Source organism: Marmota monax, unplaced genomic scaffold, assembly GCF_021218885.2.
Source record: "Marmota monax isolate L192 unplaced genomic scaffold, Marmota_monax_Labrador192_F-V1.1 WCK01_AAM20220418_F8-fsc00157, whole genome shotgun sequence".
NCBI lineage: Eukaryota > Metazoa > Chordata > Mammalia > Rodentia > Sciuridae > Marmota > Marmota monax.
Genome location: NW_026694573.1, coordinates 4200122 through 4217148, shown reverse-complemented (window position 1 = coordinate 4217148; position 17027 = coordinate 4200122). Strand labels below are relative to the sequence as shown.

At 42.6% G+C, this 17027-nt stretch overlaps 1 pseudogene; it reads left to right on the top strand.

Annotated features, from left to right (window-relative positions):
• Positions 1-11426: 11426 nt before the first annotated feature.
• LOC124076994 (immunoglobulin lambda-like polypeptide 5) lies at positions 11427-16709 on the top strand (annotated as a pseudogene).
• The last annotated feature ends 318 nt before the right edge of the window (positions 16710-17027 follow it).

Genomic DNA, 17027 nt, shown 5'->3' with positions numbered 1-17027 from the left:
GCTTTAATAAGTACATTTTAATAGTTTGATGAGCTCTTTCAACTATGCCTTGTCCCTGTGGATTGTATGGGATTCCTGTTATATGAGTAATGCCAAATGTTGAGCAAAATTGTTTAAAAGAGGTAGAAGTATAACCAGGGGCATTATCTGTTTTTAACTGTTTTGGAACACCCACAGTGGCAAAATTTTGTAAGCAATGAGCTATAACATCTTTAGTTTTTTCTCCGGCATGAAGGGAGCCCATCAAAAATCCAGAAGAAGTATCAACTGTAACATGCAAATATTTTAATTTTCCAAATTCTGGCAAGTGTGTGACGTCCATCTGCCAAATATGGTTAGGTATCAATCCTCTAGGATTGACTCCAAGATTAACTTGTGGTAAAAAGGTCACACAATTTTGACATTGTTTTATTATTTGTCTAGCTTGTTCCTTAGTTATTTTAAAACGCTTTTGTAAAGTATTAGCATTGACATGGAACTTTTTATGAAAATTTATAGCTTCTTCTAGTGTAGAGAAAATATGTATGTCATGTGTAGTTTTATCTGCTAAATCATTGCCCAAACTAAGGGCTCCAGGCAATCCTGTATGTGCCCTGATATGTCCTATAAAGAATGGATCTTTTCTGTCCCAGATTAGACTTTGTATAGTGGAAAGCAAAGAGAAAACAGTAGAAGAAGGGGAAATCCTACCAGCATCTTCAAGAGATACTATAGCATTAACTACATACTGACTATCAGAAAATAAATTAAATACAGAATCTTTAAACATCACAAAAGCTTGTAAAACTGCATTAAGCTCTACCTTTTGAGCTGATTGTTTGGGTACTAAAAATGTAAAAGTTTGATCAGGGGTAACTACTGCTGCTGTACCATTATTTGACCCATCAGTGAATATATTTGGAGCATTCATGATAGGTGTTTTTCTTGTCATTTTTGGAAAAATTACAGGATGCAATGACCAAAAAGACAATAAAGGATTACATGGTAAGTGGTTATCAAATGAAACATTAGATTTACACATGATTATTGCCCAAGTATTTAACTCATTAGCTAACTCATCAATTTGATCCATAGTATATGGAGTAATAATTTTATTGGGAGAAATTCCAAACACTCCCTTTGCTGCTTTTATTCCTTTGAGTATTAATTGTCCTACAGCCTCAGGATACCTAGTAAGAATAGTGTTAGGAGAATAAGATAAATGTATCCATAATAATGGACCTTCTTGCCAAAATACTCCTGTAGGAATATTTTTTGTTGGTAGTACAATAAATAATAAAGGCAAACTTATATCAATTCTATCCAAATGCATATTTTCCATATATGTTTCAATGATTTTTAATGCCTTTCTTGCTTCAGGCGTTAACATGCGGGGTGAATTTGGATCTGATGGACCTTTTAGGATATCAAATAAAGGTCCCAACTCTCCTGTTGGTATACCTAAATAAGGCCTTATCCAATTTATGTCTCCTAATAACTTTTGAAAGTCATTAAGTGATTTGAGTTGATCTACTCGTATTTGAATTTTTGGTGGACGGACCATGGTTGAGGACAATAGAACTCCTAAATAATTAATTGGAAAATTTAATTGTACTTTATCTATTGCTATCTCTAGATTATAATTTTTTAATAAGTTTGTAAGTGTGGCATAACATTCTAGCAATGTGTTTTTATCTTTGTGTGCTAATAATACATCATCCATATAGTGAAATATTTGTAGTTCAGGATTTTGATTTCTAAGTGGCTGGATTACTTTGTTAACATAAATTTGACACATAGTTGGGCTGTTAGCCATCCCTTGAGGGAGTACTTTCCATTCATATCTCTGATCAGGACCTTCATGATTCAGTGCAGGGATAGTAAATGCAAAACGTGGACTATCCTCAGGATGAATTGGAATCGAAAAAAAACAATCTTTAATATCTATAACTAAAACATACCAGGTTTTTGGCAAAGCAGACAACTGAGGAATCCCTGATTGAGCAGGTCCCATAATAACCATCTCATTATTAATGGCTCTTAAATCTTGCAATAATCTCCATTTACCAGATTTCTTTTTGATGACAAAAATGGGAGTATTATGGGGAGATACAGAAGGTTGTATATGTCCTTCCGCTAATTGTTGTTTGACCAGGTCATGGGCTGCTTGTATCTTTTCTTTAGTCAGGGGCCACTGAGGAACCCATACTGGTCTTTCTGATTTCCAAGTAATTTTTATTGTCTCAGTGGCCCTTTCTGAAAATCCAACCCATGTCTGTCTGTTCCTTGATCTATTTGTATTGGTGCTGCTATACCTTGTTCTTGTTTTTCTAATCTTTTTCCTTTCCTAAAACCTTGTCTAGTCATAATAGTGGGTGCATTTTGGTTGATGTTATTTGTTAATGTCAAACCTAATTGATCTAGGACATCTTGTCCCCATAAATTTATAGGAAGATGATCCAATACATATGGCTGTATAGTTCCTTCACATCCTTCAGGATCCTTCCAATCTAATACCATTGCACTTCTATGGGGATTAGTTGCCACTCCTAGGCCTCAAAGCGTTTGAGTGGCTTGTTGTAATGGCCAATGTTTTGGCCATTCTTGACGAGAGATGATGCTAAGGTCTGCACCTGTATCCAGTAGCCCATTAAATTCATGTCCTTGAATATTTAGTTTTAGCATGGGGCGAGAATCTAAATTTAAAGAAAGCATAGCCCAATCTACACCTGTGGAGCCTAATCCCTTGGAACCTCTTTCTACAGTACGACTGGAAAATTTATCATGTAGGCTGGGTATTATTAGTAACTGTGCTATTCTATCTCCTGGTGAAATTACTGATATACCCTTTGGAGAACTGGCTATAATTTTTATTTCACCTTCATAATCGGGATCAATTACCCCAGGACTTATCATAAGTCCTTTTAGAGTAGAAGAGCTGCGTCCCAATAATAAGCCTACTGTTCCTTTGGGAAGAGGTCCTTTCACCCCTGTGGGAATGATTTGAACTCCCATCTCTGGAGTTAGTACTGCTCTGGCGGAGGCGCAGATGTCCAACCCTGCGCTCCCTCTGGTTTGTCTGATGAGGGATCTGATGGACAATGTGTCCTGGGCACTACCCTGATGGGGTTGCTGGGTTCCTCCAGTGCTCCGTATATTTGTGGTTTTGGGCCCCGGAGCATTGGGCCCCCCTGTCCATTTTTTGGCAATGGAGCCCGATGCCTTTCTCCACGATATCGTGGATAAACACCTGGTCCTTGTTCGTTTTTTGATAATGGAGTACCCTCTATGGTGGTTTGAGAACGGCATTCATTAGCCCAATGTCTCCCTCTACGGCATCGTGGGCAAATACCTGGTATTCTACTCCTTTGATACCTAGTTTTGTTAAACCCTCCTCCAATGGGGCAATTCCTTTTAAAATGTCCTGTTTGTTCACAATTGTAGCATGTTCTTGGCCTGGCATCTAAAGCCTGTTTTACTGCAGCTGCCACAATTTGCCCTTGTTCATTAATGTCTCTGGCATCTAAAGCCTGTTTTACTGCAGCTGCCACGACTTGCTCTTGTTCATTAATGTCTCTACATAATTTAATATATGTGTTTAAATCTTCATGTTTCCATGGTCTAATGATATCTCTGCACCAACGATTCGCTTGCTCATAAGCCAGGTGTTTTAGTAATGGCATTGCTTGTTCTGTATTCCCAAAAACTCTGGTAGCTGTTTGAATAAGCCTATCTACAAATTCAGCATAAGGTTCATTAGCTCCTTGTATTACCTTAGATAATTGACCTTGTAAACCTCCATGTCCTTGTAAAGTCTTCCATGCCTTAATTGCATCTGCAGCAATTTGTGCGTATACGCCAGGATCATATGCAATTTGTTGCTGCTGATCCTTATAAGGTCCCTTTCCTAACAACATATCTAGATTTCTCTGAGGATAACCAGCTGCTGCATTTCGCCTAGCCGTCTCCTTGCAAAATTCCTCATTGGCAACCTTCCATAACAGGTATTGTCCTCCATTTAGCACAGCTTTACACATATTAGCCCAATCTGCTGGCGTCATGTTCAAGTTGTTAATGGATTCGACCATGCTTACAGTGAAGGGTGCTTGAGGACCATAGGTTGTTACAGCCTCTTTTAGCTGCTTCACTGTTTTGAAATTTAAAACTTGGTAAAATCACTGCCCTCCTGCCTCAAATACAGGGCATGTTAATATTTGAGATCTTGTCTCAGGATCCCAACTATCAACTGCGGGGGTTGGGGGCCTCCCAGCATATGGAGGTGGCGCTGTTGGTTGGACACTTATGCCCTCTGGTGATAGAAAGGTGTTAGTAGCAGTCTCCTGTAGAGGTGGTGCTGTTGGTTGGACACTTACACCCTCTGGTGATAGAAAGGTGTTAGTAGCAGTCTCCTGTTGTAACTTTCCCCCTGATGGCTTTTTCTGTTTTACACTTTCTTTCTCTGTCTGACTAGCTTGAGAGGCCTTCTCTTTTACTTGAATCTTTTCCTCTGTCTGACTAACTTGAGAGACCTTCTCTTTTACTTGAATCATTATGTCTTCTCCTTCCTCTACCATTGTCTGAACTGAAGGCTTTGGACTAAGCAAACAAGATATGAACGTCCACAATGGCAATGTGCCAACTGGCAGAGTCCCTGGGCTTTTCTTTTCTATTCTTTTTAAATCTTCACCATGATGGTTCCATTGTGATATATTTAACAACTCCTCCTTAAAAAGCCATGGGCTACATTTTTGTATTGTATCAATGTATGCCCTGATTGTTCTTGATTTTACTGAGATGCCTCCTTCCTCTAACAATTTACTTAACACTCTTTCAGTTTGTTTTTTACTAATTTCTGATCCTGTATTTCTACTATAATACAACTCAACAAGATAACACCTAACAAAACTGAAACTGAGTGAAACAAAATTGGAACAACACAAAATCATTATAATAGCCTCCTGAAATGTCCATCCGTCCTTTCTCCCTATCTGTTCCTCAGATGTGAGCGGTTTTTCTTCCATCTTACACATCTCCAGGGACAGGCAACTTAAAACAAAAGTGAAACAAAATAACAAAAGAAGAATCTTAAAATGGCTACCCATCCTCTCGCCCTGCCCTCAGGGGCGAGCAGTTCACTTACCCTCAGTCACTCCCCATGCGAGCCACCAAATGCCGCAGTCTGGCTGGGCACAATCAGGAGCCACTTGCCAAAAGAAACTAACTTTATTTTTAGAACCACACACGCCAAACAAAACAGCCTCTCAGGAAAAACCCTCAGAGCCTCAACTGCCACCACCGGCTTTCCACAAGCCTCTCTCTCCCACACAAGCTTCTCTCCACCTCCCACAATCCTCCTGCTCTTGAGGCCGATTGGCTGGGTCACGTGGGCGGAGCCAAAAAAGTCCCCCAATGAGCAGCTCCGTGGTCTGAAAGGGCAGGGAAACAGCCCAATGAGCATCACCGCAGAGGAGCCAATCAGCTAGATGTTGCTGGGGCGGAGGAGCCAATCAGCTAGATGTTGCTGGGGCCGCTGTGAGCCAATCATCAGCCAGCAGCTGGAAGTTTGCTGGCAGCTGGAAGTTTGCTGGGGCCCCTTTGGCTGTGGCTCTCAACAGGCCTCGGGTTGTGGCTCAGTGGTAGAGCACTTGCCTCCCACATGTGAGGCATGGGTGCAATCCTCAGAACCATATAAAAACAAATAAATAAATAAAATGAAGGTATGTGTACATGTACAACTTAAAAAATATATAAAAAGAAAAGAAAGAAGTATATTATATACAGAAGATAAAAAGTAAATAGCAGACATTTTCTGTTACCCTCTCTCTCCTACCATCTTTTCCCAAAAATCTATTCCACTTTCCATGGCCACTGTCTTGTTGGTCTGTATAGTTCAACTCTTTCACTGTATGTGCATTCTTGAAAACACACACACACACATATACAAACACACACTCAGGGGAAGAGAGTGGTGTTGAGATTTTATTTTTTGAAAATAAAGTCATACTCTGTATGTTACCCTAGAGTTAGCTTTTTAAGCTATATAATTGATTTTTCTAGATTAGTCCATATGAATGTTTGGTATTCTTATAAATAGCTGTCCACAGAAAGTTTGGATGTACCAGAATTTTGTAATCATTCCCCTTTTAAGGATCACTTAAGTTGTTTCCATTAGAAAATACGCAAGTGATGATGCATTGAAAATCTGGGGGTAGAGAGTTAGCATAGTGTACTTCTGTATCTCTAAAGATTAAATGCCTAAAAGTGGAAATTCTGGATCTCAAAGGAACTCTTTTGAGATTTTGTAGGTAGTTCCAAACTACTTCCAAAAGGCTGTTCCAATTTACACTCACTACAGTGAAAGACAGTGCCCTTTCTCCTACCTCCTTGCCAATATTTACTTTACCCCTGTGTTGAGAATAAAGGGATTGTGTTTATTATTTATTTCATTATTGGCCAAATGTTTATCCTTTCTTATTTTTGACTTAGTGTATTCCTTCTGTGAATTAAGAAGTCATTATGTTGCCTGCTTTTTTACTCCGTTGCTTGTATCTGCTTATATTGTCTATAGAAACTTAACCCCTTGTTTAGAAAATGTGTTATAAATATTTTCCCTTGGTCTATTTTAGAACTTTGGTTTATGAGGTCTTCCACCATAAAGTGGTTGTTAAGCCTATTGTGTCACATTGGTTTAGCCTTTTCTTGATGGTTTCTGTGATCCATGCCAAGTTTAGGAAGGTGATTTTTATTTTGATATGATAAAATTACTCTTATATTTTGTTCTAGTACTTTTGTTGTTTTGGTGCATATGTGTTTAACTTTATCTGGAGTTTGTGCACATAGGCATATAACTTTGTTTATTTGCCAAATGGAAAGACATCTGTTGAATATAAATGAGATTTTTATCATATGCTAAATGATGACTTATCACATTCTCTCTATGGTTCTCTTGAAGTATTGGTTTATTCCTGCATCCTTCTACTTTGTTTTGATTATTTTAGCTTTAGGATGTGTTTTTGTATCTGCTAGGGGAAACAATGCGTAATTATTACTGTTTTGCAAAATATCCACACATATCTCCATCTTTCTTCCTGTTGAACTTTGGAATCAATTCCCTAATTCTCAAAAATCATTCTTTTGGTGTTATGTTTGTAATTTCTGGGAATATATGGTTGATTTGAGATGAACAGATAACCTTTACAAAGCGCAGCACTTTCACCCAGGAACACGACATGCTTTCCATTCACTCACTTTTTGTTCACTAGTCAAGTAGTCTTGTATTTTATTCATTGAAAATCTAGTGTTATTTATTTATAAATCTTAGTTATGTATTGGTAAGTGTTTCAAATATAATTTTATTGAAATTGAAAATTTCCCACAGTTTCATATCCTAAAGTGTTACTTATGCAGCAGAGAAATCTATTCATTTTTATTTTTTTTTCTATTCATTTTTACATGTCACTCTTATGTTCAGCCACTTTAATTCTTGTATGGGTTCTAACAGTTCAACTAATTCTCTTAAGTTGGTTGGTTTGTCTTTTAGTAGACTAGCACATCATTTGCAGGAAACATTTTCACTCTCTTTTTTTAATACTTATAACTTTTTCCCCCTTCATCTCCTTACATTGGGTAGAATCTGTTGAATACTGAAAACTGTGAGTGAGCAACTTTCCTGGTTTCTGCCACAAATGTTTTTTTCCTTTACATATGAAGGTTGTTTAAGTTTTGGAAGACACATTTTAATAAGTTGAGGAAATTTCCTTGAATACCTTCATGCAAGGATAAATGTTTTCTCTCTTATTCAGAAACAAAAGTTGGGTTCATATTAATATTACACTAAAATCTGACTTGCCCAAGACAGGAGGGGTATAGGACAGACTGAGAAATGTCAGAAGAGCCACTTATCTAGAACAATGAGCCGGGTCCCAGCACCAAAGACATATCACAGTGATTGAGGTACGTCTTCTACACAAATTCTACACTAATTTCAAATAACCTAGGTTCATGTCTTTAATACAAACATTGTCAAATAGTCCTGATGCTAAGGTTAAAAAAATGGTGATCCCAATGCAATGCATAATCTTCCAATGTAATATATCTTTATTTATAAAGATAAAATCGCACTTGGCAAAGCCACCATCAATTCTTAGAGTATAACTTCTGTAATTTTCTTTTTATTTTTCTTTTGATTATCTTAATGGTATATTGTGTTGTGGTATAAGGATACACAAGGTGATTCAATCAGGGGAAAGCATTCTAAGATGACTCCAGGCCATTGACTTGGAGACAAATTGCTGAAATGAGGACACTGCAGGGAATCAGATTTTCAAGGAAATGTATTTAGTTGGAAGTTGTTGAGTTCCAGGTGCCTGCAAGACATTCAAGCAAAGATAGGTTCAGGAATCAAAATAAATGTAGATCTGGATTTGAGAAGAAATTTCAGAGCAAGAAATAGGAATCTGGGACCCCTGGGCAATTGTGGAGTGCATCGTAAGACTCAAATCAAAAAGAGAGGGAGGAGTACAGAGGAAAAAGCACCTGGTAATAAATAGTCTATGGTCATCAGCTATGCATGGGTCAGGGAGAAAAGGAAGCTATGGGAGCAAGAGATTGGGCCATCTCCACAACCAAGGAGAAGGGAATGACCAGAAAAAAAAGGGAACTCCTGCAGAGACCTCAAGCTACTGGGAAAGACCTACAGATTGAGACAAGGGCTTTTTAGACCTTGACATGAAAAGTTTCAGAAAAATATGAGGGTAAGAGCTAAGGAAGTCCTACAATGTTCCAGCATGCAAAACAGTATCTGTGGTATCTGAGTGTTTCATAGACATTTTGGATAGATGGATGAATGGATGGATAAATGGAAGTATGTATGGATACAAAGAGTGGTCTGAAAGATCAGGGAAGGTTTCATGAATGTGGTGAGACTGTGCTATGTCTCCATGGGTAGAAATGCAAGTAGAAGAGTCTCAATGTTGAGGGCCACAGCCGAGTCGGGATGACGCATGGCATTTTTGCCAGAAGTAGTGGTTGAGAGGTGACGCCTGCAAGCCATTAAGATGATGACTTTTGAGTTCTCACGGAGTTCCCGTTGAGTTCCAGTTGAGCTCTCTCCGGGATTCCTGAAGAGTTCACGTTGGTTGGTGAAGTTCCGGTGGTGGGAGTCCCGGTTGGAGTGTGGTGTGTTCCTGGAGGAGCGGCGTGGGTGGCGTTTGGGAGAGTTCCCAGGGAGCGTGTGTGGAGTGTGCTGGTGGAGTTCAGAAATAAAGTTTGTTCCTGATTGAGTGGCTCGAAATTTGTGCCCAGCCAGACTGCGGCATCTCCATGTGGAGGTGCCTTAAGTCAGGCATGACCCAGTGTCTGTGGGTCCAGGGAAGAAACTGTCATGGCTGGATGATTGGGGTTTGTCTAAAGGAGATTCAAAAGTTCTAAAATGAGGCCAGGAGAAGTTGAGCAGGTCCAAGCCAGCTCAGGACTCTCTCCCAACTCACATAGCCACTTAAGAATATGCTTCACTAAGGGATTCTTGGCAGCAACTGTGCTTAGCCTTTCTGTCAGCACTGAGAAGCTCAGAGATAGGGGACACACTTGGAGTATCTCCAAGGCCACCGGCAATGAATGCCTGGAACAGGGGATGAGTGTCTGGAGGGTCAGTCAACAACCTGCAGTATGCCAAGGACACAACCCCACCCAATAGTCACACCCAATAGTTTCCACTCTTGCCCAACCCCTAGGGGGGTAAACCCCAGGTGCTGACCCTGTGGGTTTTAGTCCAAGCTCAATCACTGTGGTATGTCTTTGGTGGTGGGACCCAGGTGACCGTTCTAGGTAAGTGGCTCTTCTAACTTTTCTCAATCTGTCCCATACCCCTCCTGTCTTGGGAAAGTCTATTTTCTCTCTCTAAGTGCCGCAGTCTGGCTGGGCACAATTCATGAGCCATTTATCAAGCAGAAATGAACTTTATTTTTACAACACACACACACACACACACACACACACACACACGCTGCACCACATGAGCACTTCAGGAATTCCCTCAGAGCCCAACTACCACCACCTGCTTCCAGCGAGCCTCTCAACCCCCCACTCCTCCAGCTCTTGAGGCCGATGGGCTGGGTTGCATGGGCGGAGCCAAAAAAGTCCCCCAATGAGCAGCTCCGTGGTCTGAAAGAGCAAGGAAACAGCCCAATGAGCATCACTGCAGAGGAGCCAATCAGCTGGCAACTGGAAGTTTGCTGGGGCCACGGTGAGCCAATCAGCTGGAAGTTTGCTGGGGCCGCTGTGAGCCAATCAGCTGGAAGTTTGCTGGGACCCCTTCAGCTGTGGCTCTCAACATCTAAGGGCTTCTTACTCTCTGCCCTACCCTGTCTTAAGGACAGACCCCTTACCTTTTTTCCTGGGGTCTGGAGGAGGTTGGTGATCGTGTGGTAGCCAGCAGGAAGGGTCCCAGTAGCAGAAGGAGCCACCTTCAGATTCCAAAAGTGGGATATGGCCTTGCCCACGAGGCCTGGGCTGGAGACAGGGAACAGGGGTCCCTTTCCCTCCTCTAGGGCTAAAAACCAAGTGAGGACCAGGGGCCAGGTCTAATTAGGGAGCACTAGGCCTTACTGAGAGTTCACAGGCCCCCAGAATCCAGGCTGAGGGCTGGATGTTCATCCAGTTTGGGAAGGCTTTACAGAACACCCAGGGACAAGACTGGAGCTGGGACCCTAGACCATGGGCACTCAAGAAGTTATCCCAAATAGACAACACCAGAAGACAGAGAGAGAGATATCTGGCTCACTCTAGGATGCACCTGTCTGGTTCTCTAATGGGCCTTGAGGGCAGAGGGATTCAGAGCCAGATCAGACTACGCAAGGTGACCAGAGTCCAGCCCTCCCAGGGTGGTTCTCAGGAAGAAGCAAAGACTCTTCTTTCCCTGGAGCCTGTTAACCCTGGGGATTGAGACCTTGATTATTCATGCATCAGACTCCTGCCTTCCTCAAAGTGCATGTTAAATTCAGGAGATGATAAATGAGAAAGCAAATGGAAGGCTCACAGAACTACTTGGCTGCTAGGTGAATTCAAGAGTCATTAGTGACTGTGAGGGTGGGTGAGGGCTTCTGTGCCCCATAGTCTATGGCAGTAAGGAAAAGGAAAAGGCAAAGGGTCTTGTAATGAGGATATGGCAGACTTGGAAGAGCCCCCACTTGTCTGGGTAGAGCACAATTCCCTGCCAAAAATGCTGAGAGGACAAGGATGGAGCAGAACCTGACATCAAAGAGGACAGGAGGTTTCAAGAACCCTGTGAACTGAGTACACCCACCAGAACCATCCTTCCATCTGGATGGACCAGGAACACTTAACAAAGGAGGTTCTGGGTACTAGAAGGATAAAGTGAGGTAGAAAATTTGGACTGGTAAACTAAGCCTACAAAGGGGAAGGACACAAAACTATCTGGGAGAGGTAACATGGAAGGTGCTGTCTATTCTCCAGGTGGCTTAAGTTCACAAGAAATGAAAGAAAAGGGAAGAAGAGTCCCTGAGGGGATAAGAAAATCACAATGAAAATGACTGCAGAAACTTTGGGGCATCCCCAACACCTGGGCTGTCCTCTGGTGACCCACACCACTTCTCTATCCACACAGGTCAGCCCAAGGCTTCCCCCTTGCTCACTGTATTTCCACCCTCCTCTGAGGAGCTGAAGACCAACAAGGCCACACTGGTGTGTCTGATCAATGACTTCTACCTGGGTGCTGTGACTGTGGCCTGGAAAGCAGATAGTACCACAATCAGCCAAGGTGTGGAGACTACCCAGCCCTCTAAATGGACCAACAACAAGTACATGGCCAGCAGCTACTTGACCATCACGCCTGACAAGTAGATATCTCACAAAAGCTTTAGCTGCCAGGTCACACATGAAGGAAACACTGCGGAGAAGAGTGTGCCCCTGCAGGATGTTCTTAATTTTTTGTCTCTCACCCCACCCTCATGATCCTGGAAGTGAAGGACCCTGGTGAGGGACCCCTCCTTTTCCTAGTCTTCCCACTAAGCCCTTCTCTCTGAACCCATTGACTGCTCAATAAAATATCCCTTTGTGAATCAGAAATCTTGCTCTATCTCATTTGTTCTTATCTTTATTTTAGTTGCAATGGCCTCAGAGTTCTCAGTGTAGGGTATAACCCCAGGAGTATCCTTCTTCAACCAAATACCCATCTCCCCAAGTCTCTACTGTATTCCTAAGCCCCCAACACAGAGGGTCACACCAGGTGGGTCTCACATGTTCCTCATTCCTAAATCTCATCAATGAAGACCTACTCATGTATCATTTCACATTTCTAATGTGCCACTGGTGATTGGTTATGTCTCTAAGCAGAAATGTCACTGCTCAGGGGCCTGGATCCCCTAAACCCTGGGGCTGGGGCCTTGCTTATTCATGCTTCAGACTCCTGCCTTCCTCAAAGGGCATGTGTGTTAAACTCAGGAGATGAGAAATGAAAAAGCAAACAGAGAACTACTTGGCTGCTAGGTAAAATCAAGAGTCATCAAGGGCTGGGGCTGTAGCTCAGTGGTAGAGCACTTGCCTTGCATGTATGAGGCACTGGGTTCAATCCTCAGCATCACATAAAAATAAACAAATAAAAAAAAGCATGCTGTCCATCTACAATTACAAAAAAATAAAAATAAAAGAGTCATCAGAGTCTGTGAGGATGGTAAGGGCTGCTGGGGCTCATAGTCTGGGGGTGAGGAGCAGTACCAAGAACACAGCAGAGGCAAGGCTCTGTGAGATGACATCTCCTGCTCATCCCATCCACCAAACCCACCATAGAATTGGTGAGTGAGTTCCCTTTGCTGGTGGGGACTGTGAGCAGATATTTTATCCCTGCAGAGTGGTCTTGCCTACCTGGAAGGGAGAGGACTAGTAAGAAGAATGGCAGTTGGCCATAATGAGGTATTAGGGAGAAATAAGGGGGACTCCAGGAGTTCAGCTGCAAGCTAGTGGCAGAAACATTAAAGTAAAGAAAACCCTTGAGCCAAGGTCATGGTCTTAGCAGGAACAAAGTTTGAACTTTCCATTTCCTATGAGAAACCCCTTTGGGAGACTGTTAACCAAGTGAGTTGTCCATAGTTTCTCATCACCAGGGAATAATGGAAAGGCTTGGAAAATGAACTCTACATGTTCATTTCTCAGGCTTTCACATTGCATGTCAGCTAAGTAAAGATACAGGTTCTGCAATAGAGAAACAGCTAATATAATAAAATAGTATTTTCCACATTGTGTTGACCCTCTTCTCCACCCTTGGGAATCCTATAATACTCTGAAAGAGACTCATATTTCATGGAGCTAGGTAGGGGAACATAAGGTAAGGCAGAAGTATATAAGAATGATCACTGAACCATCCAATGGATATGACATTAGGCTTAAGGTTGACAATATCATGATGTTGGAATGACCCTGAAGGATTGGACCATAAGCTTCCAGGATGAAGGTTTGTGGCTGGTTGATGGCTAGAGTTGTTTGATGTTCAGCCTGTAAAAGGAGGAAATTGAAATGGGTGAAAAAGATACGAAAGAAATTAAGCAAGTGAGAAAAGACATCAAATTAGGCACAGAACCAGCATTCATTGATTGTCCCAAGGAAACTGTGTCAGAGATCAACTAAAGACAAGAATTGGGTATGGGACAGAATAAATCAGGGCAGGATGAATGTATCAAAATAGCTACAAGTAAGGTTTAGCTTCCAGGAGGACTCAGAGCCCCCAGATTCTCCATTCCACAAGGCCCACTCCCTTCCTCTCTCATGTGGAACAGACAGTCATGTGCACCTCCAGCCCAAAGTCAGAGACACACTCTCAGGGGCCATGACAATGGGTTAGGGAACCTAAATATGCATCCCTAGCTATCTCTATTAGTCCTCTGTTCCCCAGCTGCTCACAGGTCCCCTCTCTGAGTGTCCACCTCATCAAGACCATGGCAAATGTCCTCACCAGAGCTGCCAAGATGGAACTTGCAAACACAGGGAGTTCTGGAGTCAAAATGGGATAGAGAAAGGGGTCCTCCTAGAGCTTGATTATGGCCACCCCTGATCCCAAACCACAGCTTTAACATACCTCAGCATTTAACTGACTCCAAGTCATGGATATAGAAGCTGAGACCATCCAATGCCATATCAATGGCCTCAGTGGATACAGTGGCAGGATCTACCTCATCCCAAATCACTGCCCCAAGACTAACCTCCTCTTAATTTTAAAAATTGGTGTTTATTTGAGAATTTTCAACACAAAAAGAAAACAGGAATAATAATGACCCCCATGGTTCTCATCAACCACCTATCAAAATATCAATTCATTGATGATTTTGATCCACCCACAAAATTTACATCACCCTTACATGATATTTTGAAATAAATGCCAGACATCTTCTCTTTTCATCTGCAAATATTCCACTTCTGTTCTGGAACGATGAGACATAACTAAAATATGATTATCTAACCTAAGCAGAAATTTTCAATGATATCTTAATATCAAAAATCAATCAGGGACTCACAAAATCCCTCCCAAATATCATAAATGTATTTACTTTGTTCTGAGTATAGTTCTGTTGTTATAGTGTTGGCTCTTCCTCTTTGTGTAAGAAGCTGAAATGAGAGTTGAAAGGGTGCTTGTGCTTTCTGCATGTGTTCTTGACTTGTCATCATCTACCATAGTCTCCACATCCCTCTGGTGGCTCCAGGCCAGGCAGGAGCTAAGAGGAGCTGAGCTGTTGGTCCTGGTACTTTCCCAGGTTGGCACACAGCCCATGGCCTCCCAGAGTTGTCACTGAGACTTCTGTTTCTTCCTTTCCCAAAAGGTGGTTCTTCCATGGAAAACATGAAAAGGTATAATTGACATTTTGATGAGGTCTTTTCCCAGGATGGTGGTTCCTGAGAAGGGCATTGTGTACTGATCATCTTTCAGCAAGGGTAACTTCCCTTCATTCAGGTTGCCCAGTTCCATCAGTGGCTGCCACCAGCACAGATGCAGCTGGTTGGAGGAGGGTCAGGGCAAGGCAAAAAGGGGTTTTTGCACGAGTCTGTATCATGGTGTTGGGTGTTCAGCGGAGGGACCAAGGTGACCGTCCTGGGTGAGTGATTTTTTGCCCTCTTTCTCTGTTCTCTCTAAGTTTGGGGACAATTTTCTGCTTCTTAATTCTTTGTCTGTGTCCTGTCTCTGTCCTGGGACAAGTATTCTCCCTGGATCTTAGCTCTAGGACACTGAACTCTACCCTATCTGTTCAGACACTCGTGATTGTCTCAGTGGTTTGTAGGCAGACGTTCAACCTCTGACTCCAGAGGCAGGGGACTGCACAGAATGACCTACTAAGATTCCATTGTCTGTCTGCCTGTCTCTCTGTGTTGGCATGCTGGTCCACAAGAAGTGCTCTGATCTATTCTCCCTTGTTGGGCACTTTTTGGTCTAATTAGTTTGTGAGGGGATTAACTTCAGGCCCTATCTAAGGGCAAGAGGAAATAAAAGACATTGTGGGACTGAAAAATGGTGAAATCGAAAAGACTTAGGACACTAAGGATTAAAGAGGGGAACAACGTGTCATAACTCAGCTCAGGCATCCTGGACTGTAAACTCAGGATCAAAGGTCAGAAAGGAGGTAAAAGGTAGAAGGGACCCCAAGCCTTCAAGTACTGCCAGGGACAGAGCCCAGACACACACTGGGTTTCAGGAAACTTAGGAGGAAGAAAAGAAGAGGAGGCTCTGGATAACAGATAGGCAGGAGAAGAGTGACTAAAGATGAGAATGGTAAAGGTGGGTCTCCACAGGGCACATGCTGCAGAAGCACAGGCTCCTGAGTTTATATATAAATAGGTCCCAATGCAGGAAACCTACAGATATGACCTGTAAAGAGGAATTCTGGTCTCACTCTGCAAAAGGAGGTGGGCCAAGCCAGACAGACAGACTTTGAGGAACAAAGACCCTTACCCACATCAGAGACTCAAGAAGAAAAACATTGGGATGAAAATGGATTCCTTAGTAAAAACTCTGGAACTCAAAGCCAAGGAAGTAAGTCAGAACTGACTCATAATGAAGTTCCAGAGAACTCATAGAAAGAGACTACAGATGAACCAGAAAGATGGCAGAAAGAGGCATGGCAGGAAGGCATGGGTGACATATTTGTGTCAAAGGCAAGATCTAAGAAGTGCCAGGTAAGGTGATACACAGGTGTCTTGGGTTGTTTAAAGCCTGGAAACATGGGGAATAGTTTAAGGAATTCCTCAACCCAACCTCTACAAGACACATACTCCAAAACACAGTCCCGCAACAAGAAGACCCTCCTCACACACTGAGTGTAGGGGCTCCCCAGGTGGACACCAGAACACTGATCCCTCTTGCCTGGTCCATCTTGCAGGTCAGCCCAAGGCTGGGCCCTAGCTCACCCTGTTCCCACCATCCTCTGAGGAGCTCCAGAGCAACAAGACCACACTGTTGTGTCTGATCAACGACTTCTACCCAGGTGTCGTGACTGTGGACTGGAAGAGAGATGGCACCAAGGTCACCCAGGGTGTGCAGAACACTCAGCCCTCCAAACAGACCAACAATAAGTACATGGCCAGCAGCTACCTGACTGTGACAGCAGATAAGTCAAAATCTCATAATTCATACACCTGCCAGGTAACTCGTGAGGGGAGCACTGTGGAGAAGAGTGTGTCCCCTTCACAGTGTTCCTAGGTCCCAGACCCTCACTCCACCCTGGAGCTGAAAACCCCAGGGAAGCTTCTCTCCTTCCAACCCTGCCATCCCAGCCCTCTCCCTCAACCCAGAAAATCCTCAATAAACATCCTCCTTTTCAACCAGAAAACATGGTCCTGCTTATTTTAGTTTACACACTTCCCATCTTAACTTTGACCATCCCCTCAGGTGTACACAATTAGACCTTGAGATAAAATGGCCAGGAAAGGCTCCTGATATTACCCTGGCAGATCCATAGGATTTTCTACAGCAAGGGAATGGCCCTCAGCAGGAACCCAGTCTGCATATTTTCACCTATCCACCCTGTGCTTGCTCCTCTTGTGCAGACTTG